Source organism: Lissotriton vulgaris, chromosome 1_1 (genome assembly GCF_964263255.1).
Source record: "Lissotriton vulgaris chromosome 1_1, aLisVul1.2, whole genome shotgun sequence".
In the NCBI taxonomy this organism is placed as follows: Eukaryota; Metazoa; Chordata; class Amphibia; order Caudata; family Salamandridae; genus Lissotriton; species Lissotriton vulgaris.
Genome location: NC_141685.1, coordinates 226,883,691 through 226,899,097, shown reverse-complemented (window position 1 = coordinate 226,899,097; position 15,407 = coordinate 226,883,691). Strand labels below are relative to the sequence as shown.

Below are 15,407 nucleotides of genomic sequence, written 5' to 3'. Positions count from 1 at the left end.
CATGAAATCCCCAAGGTACCATCACACAGTGCCATGCTTGAATTAGTAAAACCAAAGGGGATGGGCCTGGCAGTTCGGCCTGGACTGTTCGCATTGGGTGCAGGGTCAAGACTGATTTGCATATGGCTGGGTCCAAACTGGAATGGCATGGTGAGCAAAAAAACGATGGATTTAGGCCCAGATCTCTGTACTGGGGTGCATGTATGACATTGTTCTGCATTCTGTCCATCAATTGTTGTTTTTGCATTTGCCACCCCGAGTGGGACGGGAATGCTCAGACGTGAGTCCCGTGCTCTCCACGCCACTGGAGTCAAGCTATCCTGGCTGATGAGGGATGAAAGCCCAAAACCGGTCCTAGGATGCTTGTTTCCAGTCCAGGGAGGACTTGGCCTGGCAGTTCGGGTGGACTATTCCCATTGGGCGCAGGGTCAAGACTGATTTGCATGTGGCTGGGTCCAAACTAGAATGGCATAGTGAGCAAAAAAACAATGGATTTAGGCCCAGATCTCTGCACTGTGGTGAATGTATGACATTGTTCTGCATTCTGTCCATCAATTGTTGTTTTTGTATGTTTGGATTAGTGTCATCACTGAAGCATAACTGCATGACCGCTGGTTTGAATTGAATTTGGTGGGCTAGCGTACATACTTTACCACACTCAGGTCCCTTTTCAAAATACTGTGGTGTCAAGGACAGAGGAAACGTTATATTGCAGTAGTTGTGCGTTTTAAAATCATTTCTAGCCATTTGGGAAATGTAGTCAAAATACAACCCACTGTTCTTGTTCAAAATGTTGGCCCAGGTTCCACTGCTGCTGGTATTACTACGTTACTTTCCTCCCTACACCTTCAATCACCTCTCTATGCCTCTCCTCTTCTGTTCTCTATTCCCCTACTCCTTCTATTCCCCACCTTTCTTCCTCTTCTCCTCTTTTCCCCTCCCTTCTTTCGCCTTGAATGCTGCCTCTTCTCCTTATCTCTCCCAAATCTGTTGTTTATTCTTCTCCCCTTGACATATCATACTCTTTTCCCTTCCCACTCGTCTTCTCCCCAGGTTATGTCACCTCCTCCTATCCCTCCATCTCTTTTCTCTCCCACCACTCTTCCTCAGACCTTTCCGTTCTCCCATTCCCCTCTCTTTTCTATAAGCTTCTTTCTTCTCACTTCTGTCTACCTCTGTCCCCAGCCATAACTCTTGATGACTGGCCCTGTTCTTTCTGTGCCATTGTGACTATCATTATATTAGAATGCATCCCTAAGCTGGTGGTAAGTCTCCTTGTGGATGCTGCTTAAAGCCCCTCATCCAATTAACCCCTTCGCTGCGAGGTGTTTTCCCCCGCTGTGCGGGGGCAGGGGGGCCGCGCGCGGCACCGCTGTGCTCATGACGAGCTGAGCTCGTCACGGCCACACCCATTTTCAAACGTTCAGTACAGCGGGAAAATTATCCCTTTGTGCGAACGTTCTAACGGCCGTGACGAGCTCAGCTCGTCATGAGTTCAGCTGCACTGTGCCTCATGACAAGCTGAGATCGTCATGAGCATAGAAGAGGTTATGGAGTGGAGACAGAGGTAAATTGAGTAACTATGTTATTACGTAGCGTCATTATGTGGAATTACAAGAAAATGATATGAAGTTACTCTGAATTATGCATGTAGTGGTATTTTCTGAGCACAAAATGCACATTTGCGTCCAACATGCAACAGCGCACGTCATTTTTTTAATGTTTTGCATCACAAGAGCAGCACAGAATGACCAAAATGACTTCAGTGTAATTAAAATGTCACCCAGACCTATAAGGATCCTTCACGGCTCCACCATGGCACCCAGTGGTAGCTGGATGTCTTGTTGTTTATAACGTTCACCACTGGCTGTTTATCCACCATGAATCCCACCTTTTGATTTCTTAGTTCTCATGCAAAAGCCTCTTTGCTAAGACCACTGGGAACATTTCAATAAAAGCAATGCTGTGCCCCTGAGCTTTCCTATACTGTGGCCACTAAGCAGCTTGCCACTGTTCATCCAGAACAGGTCACAACTGTCCGGTAGCTGAGATTGTTGCTATTTCCAGATTACTCTATATACATTTTGGAGCCACTTAACTCCCCTGCTGTGTCCCCCCTAGATCTGGTCCAGGTCTGGAGTTCACTGCTCGCTCTCTCCATCTTCTCAACCTTGAGTTTTGTCGCCATGGCCCTGGTCAGCAGCATTTTTCGTATAAAAAGTCAGTGCAATTTACTGACAAAGAGAGTCCTAGTGGCCTAGCAACTGATGCATCACTTTCAGTTCCCATTAGGATTATCTTCGTTAGATGTACAAATACCATTATAAGTGTTTGGAGTTCACTATGGTCCACAGACCATTTCAGGAAAGATCTGGGCATTTAAAAAAATGCATACGGTATGGAGGAAACCTTATGCACGGCTATGCCCACAAATGAGTTGCCTTCAAAGTGAAGCCCTTTTGAGAAATAAATAACCTGGCTGCACAAGCAGCAGCTGAAAAGTAAGCTTAATGTCACACTTCCCCACTTCTGCCTAATGCCACACTTAGACAGCTATCCCCAAACTGGTGTAGGGCACTGGGCATGTATTCCAAGCGATATGCCTGTTCACAGAGACGCTCTTTTGCAATGGTAACTGATGAACCAATGAGCCCTCCATTTTACCCTCATCCACCTTGTTTGTTAATTTGTCCCGCACAGCTGTTCTCTTCTCATTCTCTGCCAATCTCCTCTGTCCTGGCCCCCTCTGCCAGACTGGAATCCTTGCCCACAAACCCTCAGAGCTCATTGTTAAACAGGGCACTGAGGAAGGGGGCACGAGGCATTGTCAAACCACTGCCAGGGTGTATGTGTGGCATCAGCATAGTCAGTGTCATCCACTGCAGCCACCACTAGTTATAAGCCCCCCACCCCCATGCTTTTGTCTGATAAACACTCTACCTGGCCTGAAACTCTTCACCATAGCAAATCAAGGCCACCCCTCAAAACTGCTCTAGACAGCCCTTTGACATCAATGCATTGGCAGAGTGGAGGCTGCTTTGGAGAAACGTCTGGCGTTGGATTCTGGTGTAAATCATATCCACCAAAGTCCAAGTATCAACATTTATGGAGCCTGAGGACCTCTTACGCATTCTTTGCACCCGGTCTATGGAATAAGGCTCCACCTGCGGCGATTTAAATACTACGTATACCCCTCATATGTTCTCCTTTGTGGCCGGTATCAGATGCCCACCCGCGGTTGATACATGCCCCTATAGGCGATCCCACTTTGCACTGCGCTCACTTCCTCACATCCTTTGCTCTGGACCATGTTTAACTCATCCTCCAGGTGACCACTAGGGCTTCCCATCAGTGCAGGACTCCCTGCCTCCCATGAGGTCTCACTGCTCAGCCCAGCTGCCCCCCTGGTGTCCTTTGCTGCCCTTTCACTCGCACTTGCCCCACTGGACCATTCTCTCCCCGCACTGCTGTGCAGTCCCTTCTTCTACAAGTATTTAGATCATGTCTTCCTAGCAGACTTATGTTTTGCAGCTTTAAAAAGAGCCATATTTATACCCATACTCTTATCCCAGATGCCTATTCCCCTGTGCTGTGCCCACCATTACCTGACTTCATCCCCTTCCAGGTGCCCCACCAACCCCTCCCTCCTCACTGTCTGTGCCACCCCTGCAGTGCTGTGTATCACTGCCACACCTAACATGCCAGTCCCTGGTCCAACCCCTGTGTCACTGCTGCTCAACACCAACTGTCTCTTGTCCCCCACTGACCACCGTCCTCTTCCCCATGGAGAACTCGTCTGCTGAGCCCTTCTGCTGCTGCCCTCCTTGGAAGCAAGGCTGGGCCCCGCCTTCCCACTTCCGGGTAACGTTCCATGCATGTCCCTCATCTGTAACCGGCCTCTGCTCTCACCCCACAGGGGCCTCCAGCTGTTGCTCGCGAGCTCTTCACACTTGACCTGCAAACCTTAGATCGCCCTTCTCTCTGTGAGCCTCTGAGCAAGTGACCCGAGCACCATGTTGTACTTGGTGTTTCTGGGAATCCTATGCAGTCTCCCTTGCATCACTTCCTGCCCCACTGCACCCTGTCCATAGGGGTAAACAGCCAGGAAGGCTCGGGCACGTGAGGTGAGGACTGAGGGCATTCCAGAGCGTGTCTGCCACTTCTCACAGAGGGAATTAGCTACTCCAACAGGAAAAAGATCTTGAATGAACCGGTGACTCATAAGCTCCAGATAGTACGACAGAGGCCAGTGGGTTTCCGTAGTGTAGTGGTTATCACGTTCGCCTCACACGCGAAAGGTCCCCGGTTCGAAACCGGGCGGAAACACTTTTAGAAGCGTAGTTGCAAGTGCAGTTAAAATTATATCAGAATTGATAGCAGATAATTTTTCAACTACAGTTTTAATGCAAGTAATTTTAAAGGCAAAATCAGCTGAGCTCGGAGATCTAAATTGAGGAATTTAGCGTGTCTAGCAGTGACCACTGGGCGAGACCGCATTTACAGTCAATATTTTACATGTTTAAAAAGCTCGGCATTTAGAGCAGCGCACCAATAACAAGTGCAAATCGATTTCTAGCGAGAAATATTACATCATAACATCACTTCATATATCACGAACGTATGAAGATTCGAAACAGAAGAAATGGATTCCAATAAAGAGATATTTAAAATATATATATATATTTGTGTGCATGCTTACAGACTTCATGTCTTTAAAGTGACGGTGATAGCATTATAATAATGGGTAACACCTCAAAGTAAAATGTGTTTAGAACGAACGTAAAAGTTGCACTTTTCTCCTGTCCCATGATAGCTGCACTTTTTTCACTAAAAGTAAATGAGAACTTTGAACCGATGAATCTACATAGCGCGAAATTTCGGCGTGAAAAAGAAATTGCAGACTATGCGTAAGACAGTAAAAATAACTGCCATTTTATTTGATAGGAAGTTTCAGTAAATAAATAATATAGAACACAAATACGGCATGAGTGTTTATTTATAAGGAGTAAAGACTTCTCCTGAAGTGAAATTTGGTCATAAATATCATCGTCTTTACAGAAAAAGCCATCTGGTTCCACCGAGATTTGAATTCGGATCGCTGGATTCAAAGTCCAGAGTGCTAACCATTACACCATGGAACCTGTGCTTCAGAATACATTGACCCAGGACTACTTAAAATTCAAACCGGAGAGTGTCAGTGTATGTAGCAAGTTTGAGTACATTATGCAGCAACAAAAGGCATATTATGTGGCATACCAATCATTTTTAAGTTGAACTGTTAGGCGATCTATTGTATCTACTTTGTGGGGTCTGACTCCTCCTTTGGTTATGATTGGCTTTTGTATGTGTCATTTAAAAATGAGAGTGTGCTAATGGCTGATGCTTGGTGCACGTCCCACATTTCCATGCAAGTTAACTCCCATGGAGTATTGCCGCTGGAACGAGCAGGGACGCGCATGCTGCTTGAGTGCTTTTATGTTCTTTTTGTTTGTTTTTTCCTGAATGCGCTTTGGTTACAAAACGTGTTCACCCGGTGTGAGAATACATGGGTTTAATTGTGTAATGTAGTTGTATATATTTTTGGGGCCTTGTGGTTGACTTTTTTTTCTATTGTCTAAAAGTGTTTATTGTATATCTTGTTTGGTTTTATGTAAAAAATGCTGCTAAGGTCAGTTGGCGCGCGTGTGCGCTAGTTACTTTTGCACTGTATATTTTTTATTATTCCATCCAGAGTTTAGGCATGCACGTCTGTTATTATTACACTGGATATCTGTTATTATGCCACCCACACTTTAGGCATGCTGCTATGCTGTTTATGCATTTGTGGCATACTTTAGTGCAAGGGAGTAAACCCTTACTGAGCCCCCCTCTATAGCAGCATCGGCCTAACGTAGCCGCAGTATCTTTTTATGGGTTTAAACACGGAATGGCGTAATGCTGCCTTCAAATGTTAACTCACACAATTGTTCTGTTTTACACCAGCAGCAAGAGTTTTTTTAAACTATAACCATACTGTGTTAAACTGATGACACTTGGGAAGATTTTGTGTATTTTATATTTTTACGTTTGTATTTTTGCTAAACTTTTTAAACAAATACAGTTTGCTATCTATCTATCTATCTATCTATCTATCTATCTATCTATCTATCTATCTATCAGTTCAGTTCATTAAGTCTTTATTTCGATTATAAAACCATAAAAGACATTACTATCGATTAAGAAATTAGACAAGTTAAAAATGCTTCGTTAAGAATAGGTGACTCAGGAACTAGCATTGTCCTAAGCAGTCACGATGAAACATTTATAATACAATGTTAATCCAGCAAATCAGCAGACTCTATTATACCTAAAAAACAATTATTTAAAGCTGTATGAATTAAGATGTGAACGCACAGCATTGGTTTGTTAAAGAAACACTAAAATGTGATAAAACCAAAAAAGCATTACTGTCAAAAAGGTAAAAATCTACCTAGGTATTTCATAAGTTCAGTCGGCCCTACCACCAGATACAGCTAGTTGCAAAGTTAAACTACCTTGCATCCCACCAAGTAAGGGCGAAGCGGGTTAGGGCAGTCAGGTCAATAGACCCTTGTATTGTTAGCCCAAATCGCCCATGCCCAGCGCAGGAATTTTGCCATAGCGATAGCAATTGTTTCCTGGGTGCATGTCTGTAAAATCCTCAGGGCCTCTTTAGCAACTCTTGTGCCAAGAATGGCACAGATGGGTATAAGCCATTTCATCATGGGTAACCTGTAAGTGGGGCAAACAAATAGAAAATGGGCGATTGTTTCAGAATGTACTAGACGCAACGGGCACAGTTCTGTAGTTGGCTTGGACCATCTGCTTGAAAAAGCTCTAATTGGAAGAGAGCCCACCCTAAACTGGTGGTAGAGCCTAATTTCCAACAGTTGTGTGATAAAGTCCCAGTATGGTTCAAACCCGAGCTCATGTTTAATCGACAGAAAATCCCTGGTCAGAGTTGGCCCTGTAATGGAAGAAAAGCGATTCATCATCACCATGTCCATATAGACAACCTTGAGCTCTTTTTTTGTAGGTAGTGGAGTCGTTTCTGGGTTCTCCCACAGTGTGCCCATCCCCATTTTTATCAGTGTTTTTTTAATATATTGGAGCCACTTGATCTTACTTAGGCACCCTAGCCCCCTAAAATCCAAGAGGGCTTTGGCATACAAGGAGAGCTCAGGGGGTGGCCCAAAGCCTTCTCTAAAGGGCTAAAGACCTAAATCGAGCCAGATCCTCAATGCAAAAATATCCCAGATCCAAAAAAAAGGGCCCCAGTGGAGTCGATTGCGGCAACCCAATTAGTGCCCTCAGAAATGTATTTTGGGCAGTAACCAAGGGAGTAATATTCACAATTCAAAGCTATATAAGATTGCACTGGCGACTTTAGAGTTGTATATTTTGAGGGCAGAGCTATGGGTTTACTGAAGGAAAACCTATGCGCTTTTAGGAGAGCCCCAGCCAACTGCGCATGCTTCAAGATAAGCATGTCGTTCTGAGGTTTCCAGTTAAGGTATTTAAGGTTATCCCCAGGTAAGTGAACACTTCAGTCTGCTCTAAGAGTACCTTGTTCATGTGGACTTTGCCCTTGATAGCTCTGTGCGAGTGGAGGACCATAAAATGTGTCTTGTCCACATTAACCACCAACTTGTGAACACAGCAGAACTCCTCAAAAGGGGACAGGCCCACCATTAACCCAGATTGAGTCTTGGAAAGAATCAGGGTGTCATCCGTGAACATGAGTAGGGGGATTTTCAAGCCTCAGTGGGGCATGTGGAATAATACTGTACAACCCTGTCAATGAATAGAGAAAACAGTGTAGGAGCTGTAGGATTGTATGTGGTAGTCTAGTGGTTGGGGTGGAGCTAAGAGGGAGGAGCAGGAACGGGAGGAGCCAGGGACAGGAACCGGGCCAGTTAGAGTAGGGACAGGGTCAGGAGAGGATGTAGAAAATAAAGCTCTCTTAAACATAAAGGATTGGCGGTCGTTATTGCTACCACGATACGACAGCTGGCGACGAGGGTGGGATCGGGCACATCGTGCAACCAGTGGTGATCCCGTGACGCTGTATGACCCTGTCCCCGGTGGCGCAAGTGGGAACTTTGACCTCGCGCCCACTGTGACGAAAGGAAGCACCGAAGCGAAGACTGAGCCGCCAGGAACACTGCCTGTGTGGCCTGAAGCTCCGTGGTTGTGGAGCGTGGCGCGCTGCGAGTGAGCGCAGTGAAGAATGCAGCTAGCGCGATCGCGCGCCAAGAAAGAATTCAAATCTCACCCCTGAAGCGTGAGTCCTGGAGAAGACGGAGGACGCAACGTCGGGAGCTCACCCCGGTCGTGCCTGTGCCCTTCGCTGTTGTGGTGGATGTGGCGACAGCCTTTGTGCCCAGGAAGAAGTCCCCGCACCCGGTGAGTGTGGTGAATGGGGCCGAGTGAATGAAGCATTGAAGAGAGAGAGCCAAGTCTCGTGTGAACCGAGACTTCACAGCGGTGGCCATCTTTAGGTCAGGCAGCCACAGACATCCCCTATGTGAGGACTGCGAGCGGCCATTGCTGAGTCAGGCAGGCCAGGTTTGGAAGTAAGCTCTGGCAAATCAAAAGGAAACAAGCATTGGCGCGCCCAACAAGCACAAGCAAATGACAAGTACAAAAGCTGCAACAAGCATTAGCAAATGCCAGAGACAGATAGAGGCGACAGGAAAGCCACAGCAAAACAACAAGCACAAGCAAGCGCACAAAGTAAAGGGCATTATATAAACAAGCAAATACAAAAGTGCAAATGAAACCAGCATGAGCAAACACAAATAACAAATAAAGAAGACGTGAGCACAGTCAGGCACTGGTACAAGCACCAAAAGGTGCCATGAATCGAAGTGACTTTAACGACAAACATAAGCGCGTGTTTCAAGTTCAAACAAGCCCGAGCAAATGCAAGCCTCGACGTAAATAAGCAGAAGTCCACACAAATCACGAATGAAGCCAACGCAGGCAAATACAGATTCTGAACGTTACAAACACGAGCAAAGGCAAGTACCGAATTAAACGTCCAGCACCACGCAAAGATAAATAGTCAACAGTAGGAAGAACTAAGAAATCAAATAATACAGAAGCGTGAGCAAACGAACATCAAGGAAGCCTTCCTTCATCCTTGAAACCACTGGATAACCGGCGCCAGGCCGAAAAGAAACGCAAAGAACAAGATATTAATGGCGTCGCATATCATCGTGGAAGAACTCCAAAGTACCTGCAGCTAGCAAGCCATTCTAACGAAAGCAGGAAGTTGCTGAGCCACGCATCCTGCATGGAGCAGCTGAGTGGTGACCATCTCGAAATCAGGAAATCCAACCCTAACTCGCTGAAGCCTACCTAGACAGTTGTGCTAAGGGCAGACAGGATACAGTAGTCACCCAGGAGTGGCGAACCTTCCCAACATTGAAGGAGACGACAGTACCTCAGGCGAAAGAAGGTCAGCAAATAAGACTGGAGGCAAAGTGAATAACCTTGCGACGGTAGTAGACAAAGCTTTCCTCCCTCATGGCCGCGGTAAATACAATCCATCGGTCCAGTCCCTGCATTGAAGTACCACCCCCAGTGCAACAGACTGACAGTCGGACTTTAGGTCTCAAATGGAACAGGTGGCTGGAATCACTGGACGATTTTCCCGAGGCAATTGGTGAGCGAAGAGATAGGAAATGTCTGATACTGCTCCTCCAACTGGTCGGTCATGAGGGCCGACGCTTAATCAGAACATTTCCCAAAAGGGACACAGAGAGCTATAAAAGACTCCAAGTGAAGCTACGTGCCCACTTCCATGCACATGTAGAAGTGGATCAGGCTCGCATCGCTTTCAATACAGCGCGGCAGGAACCAGGAGAACCACTGCCGAGATTCATCACCCGGTTACTAAGTCTGGTACCCTGCTGCTACTTCAATACATTTACAAATGAAGAAGCAGTTCGGCTCCGAATAATCGAAGGCTGTTCAAGCGCAGACACGAAGCGCAAGATTCTTCAGGAGCAGTGGTCGCTAAAGAGAATCATCAGAGGGGCCGAGGCTGGAGTGCGAGTAAAAGCAAAAGACTTATCGAAAGACGTGCACTCGAATGCAAGACACATGGATGTCTGGAAAGAGGCACCCCTTATGCCTAGGGGCGAGGCCCAGGAAACAAACAAAGCTGAAAAGAGGGAGGGTGAATCAGAGTCAAGACGAAACAAGAGACAGAGCGTCATGGAACACTCCAAGTCACCGTCACAAAAGACCAGGATGAATCAGGATCGCGAAAGCGGTACTGATACAACCTCATGGAGCTATTCAACCTCAAGGAGTTAGTCAACAGATGATGATACTGATACAACCTCACGGAGTTACTCAACCTCAAGGAGTCAGTCAAACGATGATGAGAATGATTATGAAACAGATGAAGTGTCAAGTGGGACAGATCACACCCATGGACAAGATGGCAGATTGCTCAACAAGAAGGCAAGAAAGACGAACTATGGAAGATGGGACCATCCCGTCAATGCCTGAAATCAGCACACGAACAACCCCGGCCATCCTCCCGCTATGCACCAAAGTCTACAGATGAGTCTGAGGAAGCATCAAGCAGTGAGACAAATCACCCCAATGGCACGGACGTCAACACAAACAACAAGCGAGAAGAAGAAACCAACCACATGAGGAGTGACAAGCCACTCAGACACCGAAAAGGGAGGGGCATGTGCACTCCAGACAGTTGTGTCAACGAGAAAGCGGAGAAGGGACAATTGATGTCCCGTGAAAAGGGTAAAGACCAAATGCTCCGAGACCAAACTAAAGAAGTAAACGATCCCTCCACCGCAACAACACAGAAGACACAAAAAGAGACATACCCAAGGAAATGCTCCGTAGATAGCTCCGACTCCAGGAGCATGTCATCCCAGACTACCAACTCAATAAACTTATCAGTCACGACGCCCTCAAAAGAACGTTCTCAAAGGAAATCGGCAACCGACTCCTCCGAGTCGGAAAACATGTCTGTCCGATCATTCGGGTCAACAAAATCATGGTCTCGACCACGGCCATGGCATCAATCACCCGAACACACAACAGAACCAAAGGACAACAAGTCACATCAGTCATCGCCACATCAAGACCTTAATAATATACCGTCACCCCTGATGGGGTCAGAGAGGCTGACTCAAAGAACTGACGGAAGGAGAACAAAGAAATGGGACAGTATCTACCAAGTGGTAAAGGATTATCCTGTCACCCCGCGGGGAGGACCGAACGTGGTGACAGAGATGAACTGCCACTGAATGAGAAACAAACAGGCACATGACCGGGTGGTCAAGGGTTTCGCCAGTCTCAAACACGAGTGGGAAGGGAAGAAACAAACAGAGGCAACAAATGAGTCCAAGAATCAAGACAGGACACCCATGTCAGATAATACACTAATGTCTGGCATGCCTGACGGTGAACAGAAGAACAGTGCTGTTCCCAACCTGACAGATGGTGAACAGAAGAACAGTGCGGTTCCCAACCTGACAAGACAAATAGAAACAACCTTACAGGTGGGAGCTCAGAAGAAGACCAGCACAGCGTCCGCTCCCGAAGGAGATAAATCGGCAATAGACCAAGAGTCACCAAATAACAAATAAAGAAGACGTGAGCACAGTCAGGCACTGGTACAAGCACCAAAAGGTGCCATGAATCGAAGTGACTTTAACGACAAACATAAGCGCGTGTTTCAAGTTCAAACAAGCCCGAGCAAATGCAAGCCTCGACGTAAATAAGCAGAAGTCCACACAAATCACGAATGAAGCCAACGCAGGCAAATACAGATTCTGAACGTTACAAACACGAGCAAAGGCAAGTACCGAATTAAACGTCCAGCACCACGCAAAGATAAATAGTCAACAGTAGGAAGAACTAAGAAATCAAATAATACAGAAGCGTGAGCAAACGAACATCAAGGAAGCCTTCCTTCATCCTTGAAACCACTGGATAACCGGCGCCAGGCCGAAAAGAAACGCAAAGAACAAGATATTAATGGCGTCGCATATCATCGTGGAAGAACTCCAAAGTACCTGCAGCTAGCAAGCCATTCTAACGAAAGCAGGAAGTTGCTGAGCCACGCATCCTGCATGGAGCAGCTGAGTGGTGACCATCTCGAAATCAGGAAATCCAACCCTAACTCGCTGAAGCCTACCTAGACAGTTGTGCTAAGGGCAGACAGGATACAGTAGTCACCCAGGAGTGGCGAACCTTCCCAACATTGAAGGAGACGACAGTACCTCAGGCGAAAGAAGGTCAGCAAATAAGACTGGAGGCAAAGTGAATAACCTTGCGACGGTAGTAGACAAAGCTTTCCTCCCTCATGGCCGCGGTAAATACAATCCATCGGTCCAGTCCCTGCATTGAAGTACCACCCCCAGTGCAACAGACTGACAGTCGGACTTTAGGTCTCAAATGGAACAGGTGGCTGGAATCACTGGACGATTTTCCCGAGGCAATTGGTGAGCGAAGAGATAGGAAATGTCTGATACTGCTCCTCCAACTGGTCGGTCATGAGGGCCGACGCTTAATCAGAACATTTCCCAAAAGGGACACAGAGAGCTATAAAAGACTCCAAGTGAAGCTACGTGCCCACTTCCATGCACATGTAGAAGTGGATCAGGCTCGCATCGCTTTCAATACAGCGCGGCAGGAACCAGGAGAACCACTGCCGAGATTCATCACCCGGTTACTAAGTCTGGTACCCTGCTGCTACTTCAATACATTTACAAATGAAGAAGCAGTTCGGCTCCGAATAATCGAAGGCTGTTCAAGCGCAGACACGAAGCGCAAGATTCTTCAGGAGCAGTGGTCGCTAAAGAGAATCATCAGAGGGGCCGAGGCTGGAGTGCGAGTAAAAGCAAAAGACTTATCGAAAGACGTGCACTCGAATGCAAGACACATGGATGTCTGGAAAGAGGCACCCCTTATGCCTAGGGGCGAGGCCCAGGAAACAAACAAAGCTGAAAAGAGGGAGGGTGAATCAGAGTCAAGACGAAACAAGAGACAGAGCGTCATGGAACACTCCAAGTCACCGTCACAAAAGACCAGGATGAATCAGGATCGCGAAAGCGGTACTGATACAACCTCATGGAGCTATTCAACCTCAAGGAGTTAGTCAACAGATGATGATACTGATACAACCTCACGGAGTTACTCAACCTCAAGGAGTCAGTCAAACGATGATGAGAATGATTATGAAACAGATGAAGTGTCAAGTGGGACAGATCACACCCATGGACAAGATGGCAGATTGCTCAACAAGAAGGCAAGAAAGACGAACTATGGAAGATGGGACCATCCCGTCAATGCCTGAAATCAGCACACGAACAACCCCGGCCATCCTCCCGCTATGCACCAAAGTCTACAGATGAGTCTGAGGAAGCATCAAGCAGTGAGACAAATCACCCCAATGGCACGGACGTCAACACAAACAACAAGCGAGAAGAAGAAACCAACCACATGAGGAGTGACAAGCCACTCAGACACCGAAAAGGGAGGGGCATGTGCACTCCAGACAGTTGTGTCAACGAGAAAGCGGAGAAGGGACAATTGATGTCCCGTGAAAAGGGTAAAGACCAAATGCTCCGAGACCAAACTAAAGAAGTAAACGATCCCTCCACCGCAACAACACAGAAGACACAAAAAGAGACATACCCAAGGAAATGCTCCGTAGATAGCTCCGACTCCAGGAGCATGTCATCCCAGACTACCAACTCAATAAACTTATCAGTCACGACGCCCTCAAAAGAACGTTCTCAAAGGAAATCGGCAACCGACTCCTCCGAGTCGGAAAACATGTCTGTCCGATCATTCGGGTCAACAAAATCATGGTCCCGACCACGGCCATGGCATCAATCACCCGAACACACAACAGAACCAAAGGACAACAAGTCACATCAGTCATCGCCACATCAAGACCTTAATAATATACCGTCACCCCTGATGGGGTCAGAGAGGCTGACTCAAAGAACTGACGGAAGGAGAACAAAGAAATGGGACAGTATCTACCAAGTGGTAAAGGATTATCCTGTCACCCCGCGGGGAGGACCGAACGTGGTGACAGAGATGAACTGCCACCGAATGAGAAACAAACAGGCACATGACCGGGTGGTCAAGGGTTTCGCCAGTCTCAAACACGAGTGGGAAGGGAAGAAACAAACAGAGGCAACAAATGAGTCCAAGAATCAAGACAGGACACCCATGTCAGATAATACACTAATGTCTGGCATGCCTGACGGTGAACAGAAGAACAGTGCTGTTCCCAACCTGACAGATGGTGAACAGAAGAACAGTGCGGTTCCCAACCTGACAAGACAAAGAGAAACAACCTTACAGGTGGGAGCTCAGAAGAAGACCAGCACAGCGTCCGCTCCCGAAGGAGATAAATCGGCAATAGACCAAGAGTCACCAAGGAAGGCAGACTGTCACTGCCGAGCTGAGCCAGTAGCAGTCACACAACAAGAAAGAACCACGATAACTGCGGAACCGAATAATAAGCAGCCCACATGCAATGGGTTGCATTCTCAAAAATGCATTCCCGCAGTTAAGGATGTCTTGGCTAAGACACCTGAAAGATTGATCAAAGTCAGGACCACCAAGGATTCGACACTACTGATGCTTGAAGAACAAGCTGTCCGTCAACCCGTGTGGTGGATTGAAGACTTGCAAACACTGTGGAAACTAAGTTCATTTTGTTAAGAAAGGGGGAGATGTAGGATTGTATGTGGTAGTCTAGTGGTTGGGGTGGAGCTAAGAGGGAGGAGCAGGAACGGGAGGAGCCAGGGACAGGAACCGGGCCAGTTAGAGTAGGGACAGGGTCAGGAGAGGATGTAGAAAATAAAGCTCTCTTAAACATAAAGGATTGTCGGTCGTTATTGCTACCACGATACGACAGGAGCGAGGACACATCCTTGGTGCACACCCTTTAACACTGGAAATCTATCTGTGACTTCTCCGTGAATGCCCCATCCAACCTGCGCATGGTTTGAATCGAGCAGTTTAACTAACATTGCTAGCAGCTCCAACGGCATCCCCACATCCATAAAAGTTCTCAACATTTTATTATGAGGGACCAAGTCGAAAGCAGACTTCAGGTCAATGAAGGCCGCATATAACACCCCCTTCCTATGATAACGACCCACCAGTATAACATCACAAACCTGAGCACCTGATCGATTGTGCTGGTGTGGAGGCGGAACCTGCCTGCATAGGTGATAGTATCTTACATTCCCCTATCCACTGCTGGATTCGACTCAGTACTAACCTGGCAACTACTTTCTGAATATAATCTATAAGGCTAATGGGCCTATAGTTGCCAGGTAAGGCACGGTCTCCCTTTTTATAAACCGGTATAATGA

General features: G+C 46.9%; 1 non-coding gene across 1 annotated transcript; it reads left to right on the top strand.

Annotated features, from left to right (window-relative positions):
* Nucleotides 1–4,253: 4,253 nt before the first annotated feature.
* On the top strand, nucleotides 4,254–4,326 carry TRNAV-CAC (transfer RNA valine (anticodon CAC)). The gene has a single exon. It is a non-coding gene; the product is annotated as a tRNA-Val (tRNA).
* The last annotated feature ends 11,081 nt before the right edge of the window (nucleotides 4,327–15,407 follow it).